Below are 10,608 nucleotides of genomic sequence, written 5' to 3'. Positions count from 1 at the left end.
AGGAGATAAGACTAAGCAGACTGTGCTAAAGACAGAAAGAAACACCCCCTCCAACCACATAAATAGGCTCGAGTTTTGCTACCTGGTAGAAACAGACCCAGACAACCATGAAACTTCACAGTGCTGAGGACAGAGAAGATACTGGAAGGTTCCAACCAGGTAGGACTGGTCACACACAAAGAAGGAAATCAGAAAGGTAAGGTGTCTCAATGGAGTGTGGACTTCCTTTCAGACTCATGATTGCAGACTAGGGACCTCTCAGGGGTCCCAAGTCTCAAAAGTTTGCGTCTTGGAGGTCAGGGTACCCAGAAATGAGAGAGAACCAGGAAAGAGGCAGTCACAAGCTCGGAGAGCTGAGTGTGGCAACCACAGAGAGAGTCACTAACCATCAGGCTGATAGGCACATGAGAGAAGGCCCAAAAGGACACTATGGCACCAATGTGTGGGGTCAGACCATACGTAGGCGGGACACAGGGGGGGAAGTATGAGAGTGATGGAGGGGGGACACAGGTGTAAAGAGAGGGAGGGGAGAGAAGGAGGGAGGGAAGAGAGAGAAAGAGTTGGAGGGAGGGAAGGATACAGGTGTAAAGAAAGGGAGGGAAGAGAGGGAAGAGAGGGAAGGAGGGGAGAGAGGGAGAGGGAAGGAGGGAAGAAAGAGTTGGAGGAGAGAGGGGAGGATACAGGTATAAAAAGTGGGAGTGAGAGGGAGGAAAGAGAGAGAAGGAGGAGGGAGGAAGGAAGAAAGAAGAGGGAGGGAAGGAGGGAGGGAGGGAGGGAGGGAAAAAAGAGGGAGAGGAGAGAGGGATGAGGAGGGAGGGAAGAGAGAGGAAGAGAGAGGGAGGGAAGGGGGTTCGACTATGATTTGCTAGATAGGCTCTGTGTAACTGGAGCCAGAGGTAGCAAGGAGCCCCATGGGGCCAGGGGAATGGAGGCTTGTGTTCTGCAATGGTGAGTACCTTCAGATGGTAGGGAGCCTGGCAGAGAGCAGCAAACTGCTCCCTTGCAGCCCAGAACCTCTATGGAAGGGTGGGAGTGTGTGTGTGTTCCTGTAGAGGGAGGAGCAGGGCTTGGTAGTGGTGCACTCTGGCTTTCTCCAGCCAGTTTGGTGACCCCCACCAAACCCACACAGATATTTCCGGCAGCTTTGTCTGTGGTGACTCAAACTAAATAGCCTGGCTTCCCTTCAGCAAGTGACACACGAGTGAACTGTAGCCCATTCAGACTACAGAGCATGACCCAGAATGGAAAAGAAACCCCCTGCAAGTCTGAAAAAAACACGGGGAGAGTCCTCACGGGAAACACAACCAGCTGGAGTCCAGTTGCGCTGAGCAGATTAGCAGTGGCCGCTTGGAAGGGTTGGATGCTGCCATGCAGCCTGGTCCTGGTGGAGTCTAAGGTGGGTGTGGCTCAGTAATTGTGACCTGTCACCATGGGGTTGCAAGTTGCAACCGCTCAATCACAGTAACGCAAGCTGCTGCTGACAGGGGAGACCAAGGGGACTTGGAAATCCTCAATCATTTGTCTACGAACTAAAACAGCTCAAGGAAATAAAGCGATTAATTATGTGTATAAAAGGGAACTGCAGAAAGGCATCTGGGTCTGGCTGGGCGCCCATCTCGGTTGGAGGGAGCACAGGCTTGGGGATCTGGGGGTCACAGAGAAACAGGTCGTGAGTAAGACCTGGGGGGGGGTGGAGCTGGGTTTGTGCCCGCCTCCTCCTTCTGCCCTGCTTTGCCTCCCCCTCTCCTTCCCTCCCTCCCTCCCCTTTTCCTCCCTAATCTCCCCTCCCCTCTCCATTTCCAGGGCCAGCTCCCCTGATGAGCTGATCAATTGCTCATCACCATTCCTGGAGATTCTAATTCAAGTGTGGCATCTCAATCAACCTTGCTGCGGTAAGCCGATGAGCTGCTGGTGGACGAATGAACCCTGTGACTAGCCCCTGGCCGCCACAGAGCTGTGAGCCTACCTGGGCTCCGTGCGCCTTCTGGTGGCCATGGAATGAAACACAGCCTAGAAAGGGCTAGGCAGAGTGGAAAGTGTGTATGTGGGGGGGGGGGGCTTCCTGGTGGTCACCTTGCAGGAGATACCACAGAAGCCCACCCTGTGTGGCTCTGGTCCCTGGACTGCTCCTGTCACACCCTACACAACCCTCCTTTATGACACCAGAATGAAGTGGTGCTGCACACTTTAATCCCACTACTTGGGAGGCAGAGGCTTGTGGATCTTTGTGAGTTCAAGACCAGTCTGGTCTCTATAGCTAGTTCTTGGCCAGCCAGGGCTACACGGTGAAACCCTGTCCCCAAAAGCAAACAAAAAAAAGGCAAACAAGGAACACCACAAACAAGACACCAGAACATATCATTCCTAACCTGCACAGAACAGACCTCCATACTGTTCTCTAGTGCTGGTAAATTCCACAAAGTTTCTCAGTCCCCCGCGTTGCCCCCATGCCTGTCTCCCTCATGTTCCAGATCATTCTGCTGCCCATAGTGCCTTCCTCGGGACTTTTACATGTGTAGGTCCCTAAGTAGAACTCTTCACCTTGTCTGTACGTTTCTCTGTGTATGATCACACCCATCCAGCCTGCACACAGCTTTGCAGTCTGCACTGCCTAGCCTTGCAGTATGCACCCCAGCCTTGCAGTGTGCACCCCAGCCTTATAGCCTGTACCCCAGCCTTGCAGCCTGTACCCCAGTCTTACAGCCTGTACCCAAGCCTTGCAGCCTGTACCCCAGTCTTACAGCCTGTACCCCAGCCTTGCAGCCTATACTCCAGCCTTACAACCTGTACCCAAGCCTTGAAGCCTGTACCTCAGCCTTGCAGCCTGTACCCCAGCCTCGGGCTATTGCAGAAGGCAACACCCTTTACTACTGATGGCTGTTCCTCAGAGACTGGCACTCAGGACGTGCATTGTTGAATGAACGCATGAAATAACCAAGAGGTGACAGGAGGGCAGGAGAGCCTGGTGGGCACAGAGCTGAGCTTGGGGAACAGGGGCCAGGCTTTCAGGTTGTTGACACCAACTTCTGTCCTCTAAGGGCTCCCAGCAGAGCCTGGCTGCTCACCTAAGGAGTGTCCCAAACCACTGTGGAGGCCAGAGCTCAGGGTTGGGTCCTTCTCAGAGGATGCTATGGTGGCAGACAACGTAGGCACAGGGCTGACTTGGACCCCAGGAACACGGCACAGGCAAGCCCTGCGGTTGTAAGGATCTTCGGCCCTACCTCACTACCTCTTCCCTCCCTGATATGGCAGGACTGTGTGGCTAGTCTAGAGGGGCAGAGAGCAGAGGCCTCATTCACCCTCCTCAGCTCCTTCTCCTGGAAAAGGCTGGTGTGGCTACCAGGTGAGGAGACTCCCCAGGCCCCTCATCCCTCCCTACCTCAGATGCCCCTGGGCTCTGGGCCAACGCTGCAGGGCCTGGGACCCTGGCAGCTCCTTCTGTGCACTGCTCATCTATATTGGCTTCTAGGTCATCTGATGACTGCCTCTCCCATCATATTGGCAGCCTGGGCTAGGCACGACAGGTACCCTGTGAGTGTGTGGGCACTGACTAGTGACCCAACTTTTCTGTCTTCTGTCCTCTGCCTGGGGCAGTGATACCTGAGCTATCAGGGTTCCACTGTCTCTATGTGTGTGTGTGTGTGTGCTCACGCTTGGGGGTGACCCTACTGACGGCTCCCTCCTTTCCTTCCCCAGTTCCCAGCAGAGGCTAGTAGGCCCAAGGTCAGCGCTCTTTATATTGACAGTGCTTGTCCTACCCCCCCACCCCCCCGCTAGGCTGTTGAGGGGAGTGAGGAGGCTGCTTGGCTCGATACGGCCCATCTTGTGAGACAATAAATTTGGCCATTGACCCAGCAAGCAGACGTCGATAAATGAACGGTTAATATAAACATTGTCCTTCCCAAATTAATCCAGGCTGTGGGGGTGGAGCTGGGAAAGTGGGAGACTGAAATTTGGAAGGAGGCAGGAGGACTCCAGGAGCCCTTCTGTCTCCTCACCCATCCCTGGGAGAAGGCAGAATCTGCATTCCTCCTCAGTCAGATGCTCTGAAGCTGGCGTCTGCTCCCCCAGTGCAGCTATTAGAAGCACACAGGAAAACAGCGGACCCACCCCAGCCTAAGTGTGTTCCCCCACTTCCCGCACCCCCAAGTGTTACTTGAGTTATGTTTGGCTGACAAAGGGCTCACTGCTATTTAAAACACATGTCTTGGGGCTGGAGAGATGGGCTCAGAGGTTGGGAGCACTGACTGCTCTTCCAGAAGACCCAGGTTCAATTCCCAGCACTCACATGGGAGTTTATAACTGTCTGTAACTACAGTTCCAGGGGACCTGATACCCTCACACAGACATATATGTAGGCAAAAACACCAGTTCATTAAAAACAAACAAACAAAAAACATATCTTGGAGTGCCTATATGCTTTCTGAGACCCCTGTGTGAAGGCCGATCCAGCCTATGCTGGTCACCCCCACTTTCTGAAGTAGGACCCACAGATCCATGAAGAGTACAGGCATGTTCAATAAATGTGGTTGTCACTACCCTCAGGTAACTCTATGGCCTCTGAGTCCTGCAGGGAGACAGCTTGTGGTAGCGTGAATGCGAATGGCGCCCACAGGCTCATATATTCAAATGTTTGGTCCCCAGTTGGCGGACTGTTTGGGAAGGATTAGGAGGTGTGGCCTTGTTGGAGGAGGTGTGCCACTAGGGCAGGTTTTGAGGTTTCAAAACACTCCCACCATCCCCAGTGTTTCTCTGCCTCTAACTTGTGGATCAAGATATGACCACTCTACCGTTCCTACCGCCTTGCCTCTAACCCTCTGAAACTATAAGCCCCTAAATGAAATGTTTCCTAAGTTGCTTTTGCCACAGCCATGGAAAAGTGACTAAGACAGGACTGAGAGAGGTGCTTGCTTGGTGTGGCCCCAGTGACACTGCTCTGTTCTCTGTGGCCTCCTGTATCTCAGGACCATTTTGAGGCGGCACCTCTCCAGATGTCTTCTAGAATTATAAACTGCATCTCTAAAGAACCACCACCTGGATGCAGGCCTGAACCCTGGACAGCTGCTGAGCCAGGCCAGGCAACATTCTGAATTCAAAGCTGCCCCACGCTTCCCAGAAGAGCAAAGGGGCCACCAGCCATGCCTGAAGGCTCAGAGAAAGCTCTAGGAAGCCCCAAGAATCTGGGCAGCAAGCCAGGGGTTCAGAGGACAGCCCAAGGGAGGTTGGAAGAGCAGCTGGCCCTCGTGCTTCTTCTGGCACCCATGGCCAGCAGTACTTAGCTGGCCTCCCATGCCCTATGTCTAGGTCTTGGGCAAACTGAGGCCTAGAGCTCCTTGGGTAGGTTGTAAGGTGTGGGAGGCCCACTCATTAGACAAGCTACCCGTGACATGGGAAGGTGCCCACAGGTTTTGGTTTTCCTCCAGGTGAGGATGGTGGTAGGGGCTGGAAGTTTGCAAGTTCCTGTCCCTGCTTCAGTATGAGGAGTCACCGCCATTCAGGTACTCTCCGTCCTGGCTTCCTCTGTTGGAAAGCTGCCCCCCGAAGCCCCCCAGCACAGAGCAAGATGGAGGACATATGATAAATGGGCACCAGGGGGGCCTTGGCCTGCCCTAAGTGGGCAGGTGGGATGCAGCTATCAGCACCTAATCAGCCCGTGACAAATGGGGTGGGGTTCAGGGGAAGCTTCCTCTCCACCCCTGCACCCAGAAAGGCTCCAAGGGTGGGATATTTTCAGCCCAGCACACAGGGGTCATCCTGTGAATCTGGGGGAAGCTCAGGACATGGCTGTGTCCATTGCCCTGAGTTCTTGTGTGGGGCAGTGGGGGGGGGGGGTTGGAATCCTCAGCGTGGAGGGAGGGCAACTCGGGGGTGGGGGGCTGCAGCCTGAAGTGGGCTCCCAGTGGTCCACACCCTCCTGACTGGCCAAAGCAGTTGCTGAGCTCAGCGCTGGCTGACCGAGGGCTTTAGGGACCATTAAAAACATTCTGGGCCGCCGGCCGCCAGAGACATCAATCTATGCTGGACACAACCCTGCTGCCCTCCCCTCCCCCATGCTTCCTCCGGGAGCCTCTGCTCTCCTGTCTCATTTTGGCCTCTCTTGGCTTCTCATCCTCCCAGATGAGGGCCCCTCTGCCCTGCCATGTTGAAAGATACCTATCCTCAGATCCTCAGGGACACACACTGCTGAGGGCTAACCTGGGGAACACTCTGGGGCGTGTGTGTGTGTGGGGGGGTACTCTCACTGACAGAAGACTATAGAGGAAATACAGAAGGAGGTGCTCGGCAAGGGAGGTGTCATCAGTGGGTCAGAGGACCGCCGTGGGAAGATGGAAGGTTGTAGGGGATAATGGGAATGGCCCAGCAGTACCGTGCTTTTAATGCCACTGACCTTTGCCGAAAATGCTTTAGAGGGAGCTTTGGAGTATTTCCTAATAGGCTGTGGAGGTGCGGTTCCAGTCCCTCTGGGCAGGATATGAGGTAGGTGTCTGACTGTACTTCCTGGGTTAGGGTGGGGCCAAGCTGACCAGCCAAGGGCTCTAGAAGTTGAGGAGGCAGTGATGGAGGTTGCTGGGCCTAGGCAGCAAGTGTGGCCCCTGGGTCACATTAACTGTTCCTGGGAGGGATTACAGGGGATAACAAGCCAGGGACTTCCTGGGAGGCTGCTATGAAAACTGTGTGCAGTTCCATGGGTGGCGACCATCCCAGGCCTGACTCAGGAGTCTTGTGGACAGAACAGGGCTGGAGGACACGCTGTTGTCATTTAGAGAGCCACTTCAGGGGAATGAGGCAGTGCTGGGCACAGGGGACAATCCACCGGCCGGAAGGGCACTTCGTGGTGGCTGTGTGGGAGGCAGTCCCCACTCGGCCTGTAAGAGAATCTTGAGGTGGGTGGGAACACTGCTGTCACCCACCTACACGGTGATCTGGGATCACTAGGAGGTGCCAGCTGAGGACAGGGATGCTGATGTGGCCGGTGTCAGGGCCGAGTTAAGGGAGCCATTCTGTCTTCTCTGCCCCAAGTCTCTGAATCCCCAGGCCCCCTGTACACCGGGCCAAGGTTGCTGACCTGGCAGGGGCCGAGGGCACGCTGCTGCTGAGGCCAAGGCAGACGCCACCAGTCAGGAGGATTTAAAGGACTGATTGCTCACCATTGATCAGCCAGGAGGCTTTTCCAGGTGTAGGATGCTGCTGGTCCTGGTCAGAGAAACAGCCTTGCTCTGGGGTAATTGATTGAGCCTCCTTTTTAAGAATATTTATAAAACTAGGTTCTAAGAACAGGCAAGTCCCAGGTCCTGGTCAAGCCACTTGTTGGGGACCACGATGGGGACCACAGGAGGCAGAAGGCACAGAGTCCCAGCTCCTGTTGGGAACAGTTGCAGTAGGGGCATAGACGATGGTGGCAGAGGAGGGTCTGTCTTCAGGCAGATGCAGTCAATTGCCCTGAACATTCCAGGAGGTAAGGATCAGACCTGGTTGGATCCCATATGCTGTGTGATCCTGGCAGGTCTCTGAGCCTCTCTGGGTGCTGAAACAGGAGACCAAGTCTAGTACAGTGCCTGTGAAGGAGATCAGAGTCTCTCTAGCCGCTTCCTCACAGTGGCCAGGTAACCTTTCTCCACAGGTCCTCCTCTGCATCAGGCTAACTGGCTGCCTAACGTCCTCCCCATCCCTCCTGCCCACATGGTGCTACTAAAAGCCTCTTCAGACAGCCTGGGGAATACCTAAGCATTCTTCAAAACCCTCTCCCTTCCCTCTTTGGGTTATTCTGTCCTGGTGCCTGAGCACCCAGTAGCAGGTGCTGTCCTTGTCCGTGTGTTGCCCCTGTTACTACCTGATCCGTCAGGATGGGGTGCTTGCCGAGGGAACCATTGGGACCCAGCTCCTCCACGATAAGCCAAGATTCACTTGGGTCATGTGAACTGACATCACGTGATCACGTGCGTTATAAAACAGAGAATACCTTCAGATCCATGTTGTCTTATGTGTCTATTTTGCCCTGACCACAGCTGGGAAGGAAACAGAGGCCAGATGTGCTGAGGCAGGAGGTGGACATCTCCACTGGAACTCCCTCCCCCAGACTCTTGTGTAGCTGGTCTCTTGGCACAGGATCCAGTCCTGCAACCTGGGAAGCCATCCTGGCCAGGTTACCTGATAGGCAAAGCCTCCGAGGTCAAGTCAGAGCCGTAGGTTGTGTGTGGGTTCTAGAAGTTCTAGCTGCCTTCATTACCACTCACTGATGAACAACACGGGGACTGTGTTTTCACCACACAGAGTCTGGTTCAAGCCCCCGGCCCTCATCTCCATAAGCCCACTCGGATGGATCTGGAACCCCCGAGGAGACCCCCACAGGCGAGTGGCGAGGCCTAGATGCCACCAACTGACTGTCTGGCCTCTGTGTCAGGATGGCGCCCTGATATGGCTACAGGGCCAGGTCAGCATTGCCTCTCCCCAAGGGGCTGAGACCAGCAGGGGTCCGGATGATCCGCTATTGATGAGGAAAGCAGGAGGGAGCAGGCCCAGCCTGGGTCAGCAGATCTGCTCTGTGCAGGATGTGCTTGGCTATTGATTGGTTAGACACAGGCTGGATTGGCCTCTTGGGAGTTAGTACATCCAGACACAGCTGTGGGAGCAGGAATGCTTCTCCATCAGAAGTGTGCGATGTTTCCCAGCGTTGGTAGAAACGCTTAAGCTACTGCTCCAACAGGCCCCTGCACAGAGGCTAGCTGGCTCTCAGCTGCACCTCTAGCAACTAGACTGTGACTGTCTTGCTGGTTGGTTGGCCTTGGGTGCTCCGGGACAGAGACACTCCCATAGAAACAGTGATGCTAGTGATTGAGGCCTGGGGACACCTTCAGGCAACATGAGATCCACAGGCCAGAAAGGGAAGCAGGCAATGACATAGAAAGTAAGGGCAGGAGCCCCCCAAATGTTCTCCTGAGCCTTGAAGACAGACATACGAGGAAGATGTAGGAGGAGACCCTGACAAGCAGGACAACAGACGTACCCAGAGTGAGGAACGTAACTGCTGATGACCTGATTTTGCTACTGGCCCTGGAAAACCTTCCAGAATGGGCCCATGATCATATCACACAGGGGGAGCTACTCCTGCCCTCTGTCTGTCTGCACGACTTGCAGCTGGTATACGTGGCCACAGATCAATAGTGGGAAGCTGCTTTACTTGGTGGGGTCTGACAGCCCAGGGAACCGCTCTAGACTGCAGGGCTTAGGCTGCCCACACTTCCCACCACTAATGAATTGGGATTTAATCTACAAGGCCTTGGCAGGCGGTCTGGCTCCACAGGGGGCTTGGTGAGAAGTGAGTAGGTGGCTGGGTTCTCCTGTTAGACTATTACCAACCCGCCTGCCTTTTGGGGCAGGAGCCAGGACTAAGGCTCGCTGGTACATCTTCCACACTTGGGACTCTCTTATGAACTGATGAGTGAGAAAACAAAACAGAACAACAACAAAAAGAAAACAAAAACAAACAAACAAAAACAACAAAAACTCAGACAATTCTCATTTGGCAGCTTTGGGTGCTGAGTTTTCTGGAATGTGGAATCTATTTACACAATGTGGTCTGGGCAAGGCAGGTGAACTGGAGGCCACGTGGTCGTGGCCAGAGCAGAATCAGGCAAGGGGACCCTGAGGAGCAAGACTTGGATATGGTGCTGTCTGCATGGCTACTGAGGGGCACTGAATGCCAGATTTTTTTTTTCAGCATGAGATTTCAGCAAAGCCAGGTCCAAGGGGGACCCTGGGGAAGCCAATATAGGTGCCTGCCTACCTTCCCTCTAGGGTCTGCAGATATGGCTGCTTCAGGATGGCAGTGAGCATCTCAAGACAATATTCCATAGAGAGGGAAAGAAGATTTTGTTTGTTTTTTGTTAATTTAATGAAAAAAAAAACCATCCAGTCTCTAGCCACGGACCTGCCTGGTATAGGGCACAGAGTAATCTCAGATATCCATTTTTGTTGGGGACTGGGGACCCCCAGACCCTGAATTTCTTGTAAACGGACATGTTATGCCTGCAGCTGCTCTGAACAAAACAACTTGTTTTCCTGTGTTTGCAGCTGTTCTGAGCACGAGACCCTCAGGAGTTCCTGATGGCAGAGGAGTGGTTTCTGGTGGGTTTGGCTGGGCGTGACTATCAGTTAAGGATCCCTATATAAGCTTCCCCTGAACACAATAAAGGGGGCATTCTTGTTTCAAGGATGACCCGTGTCCCTGTCTGTGTGTGTATGTATTTAAATCTCCAGCCCCTTCCCGAGACTCGCGAACTGTCTTGTAGTGCAGGTACCTCACTACAGGCACAGTACCGTAGTACACATAGTAGCACGGAATTTACACATTTTCAGCCTCGCCCAACAGGTGGCTCAAAATGGAGGTGAGAGGCAGAAGCCCTGTGAGCCAAGCCTGTCTGTGGGCCTCATTAGGCCTCCTGTTGAATGGGTCCTTTTTGACTCTATGACCTCAATAGCATGCAACCTGTCCTATGCCTCTCTAGCCTCTCAGCCTTCATGGGCCTCCGGGCTTCCCTGCCACCCCTGGGCTTTCCTGGCTTCCTTTAGCTGTTCTAGTCTCAGGGCCCCCTCAGGCACCCTGGACTT

The sequence above is a fragment of the Chionomys nivalis genome, chromosome 17 (genome assembly GCF_950005125.1).
Source record: "Chionomys nivalis chromosome 17, mChiNiv1.1, whole genome shotgun sequence".
Classification (NCBI taxonomy): domain Eukaryota; kingdom Metazoa; phylum Chordata; class Mammalia; order Rodentia; family Cricetidae; genus Chionomys; species Chionomys nivalis.
This window is presented reverse-complemented; position numbering follows the sequence as displayed.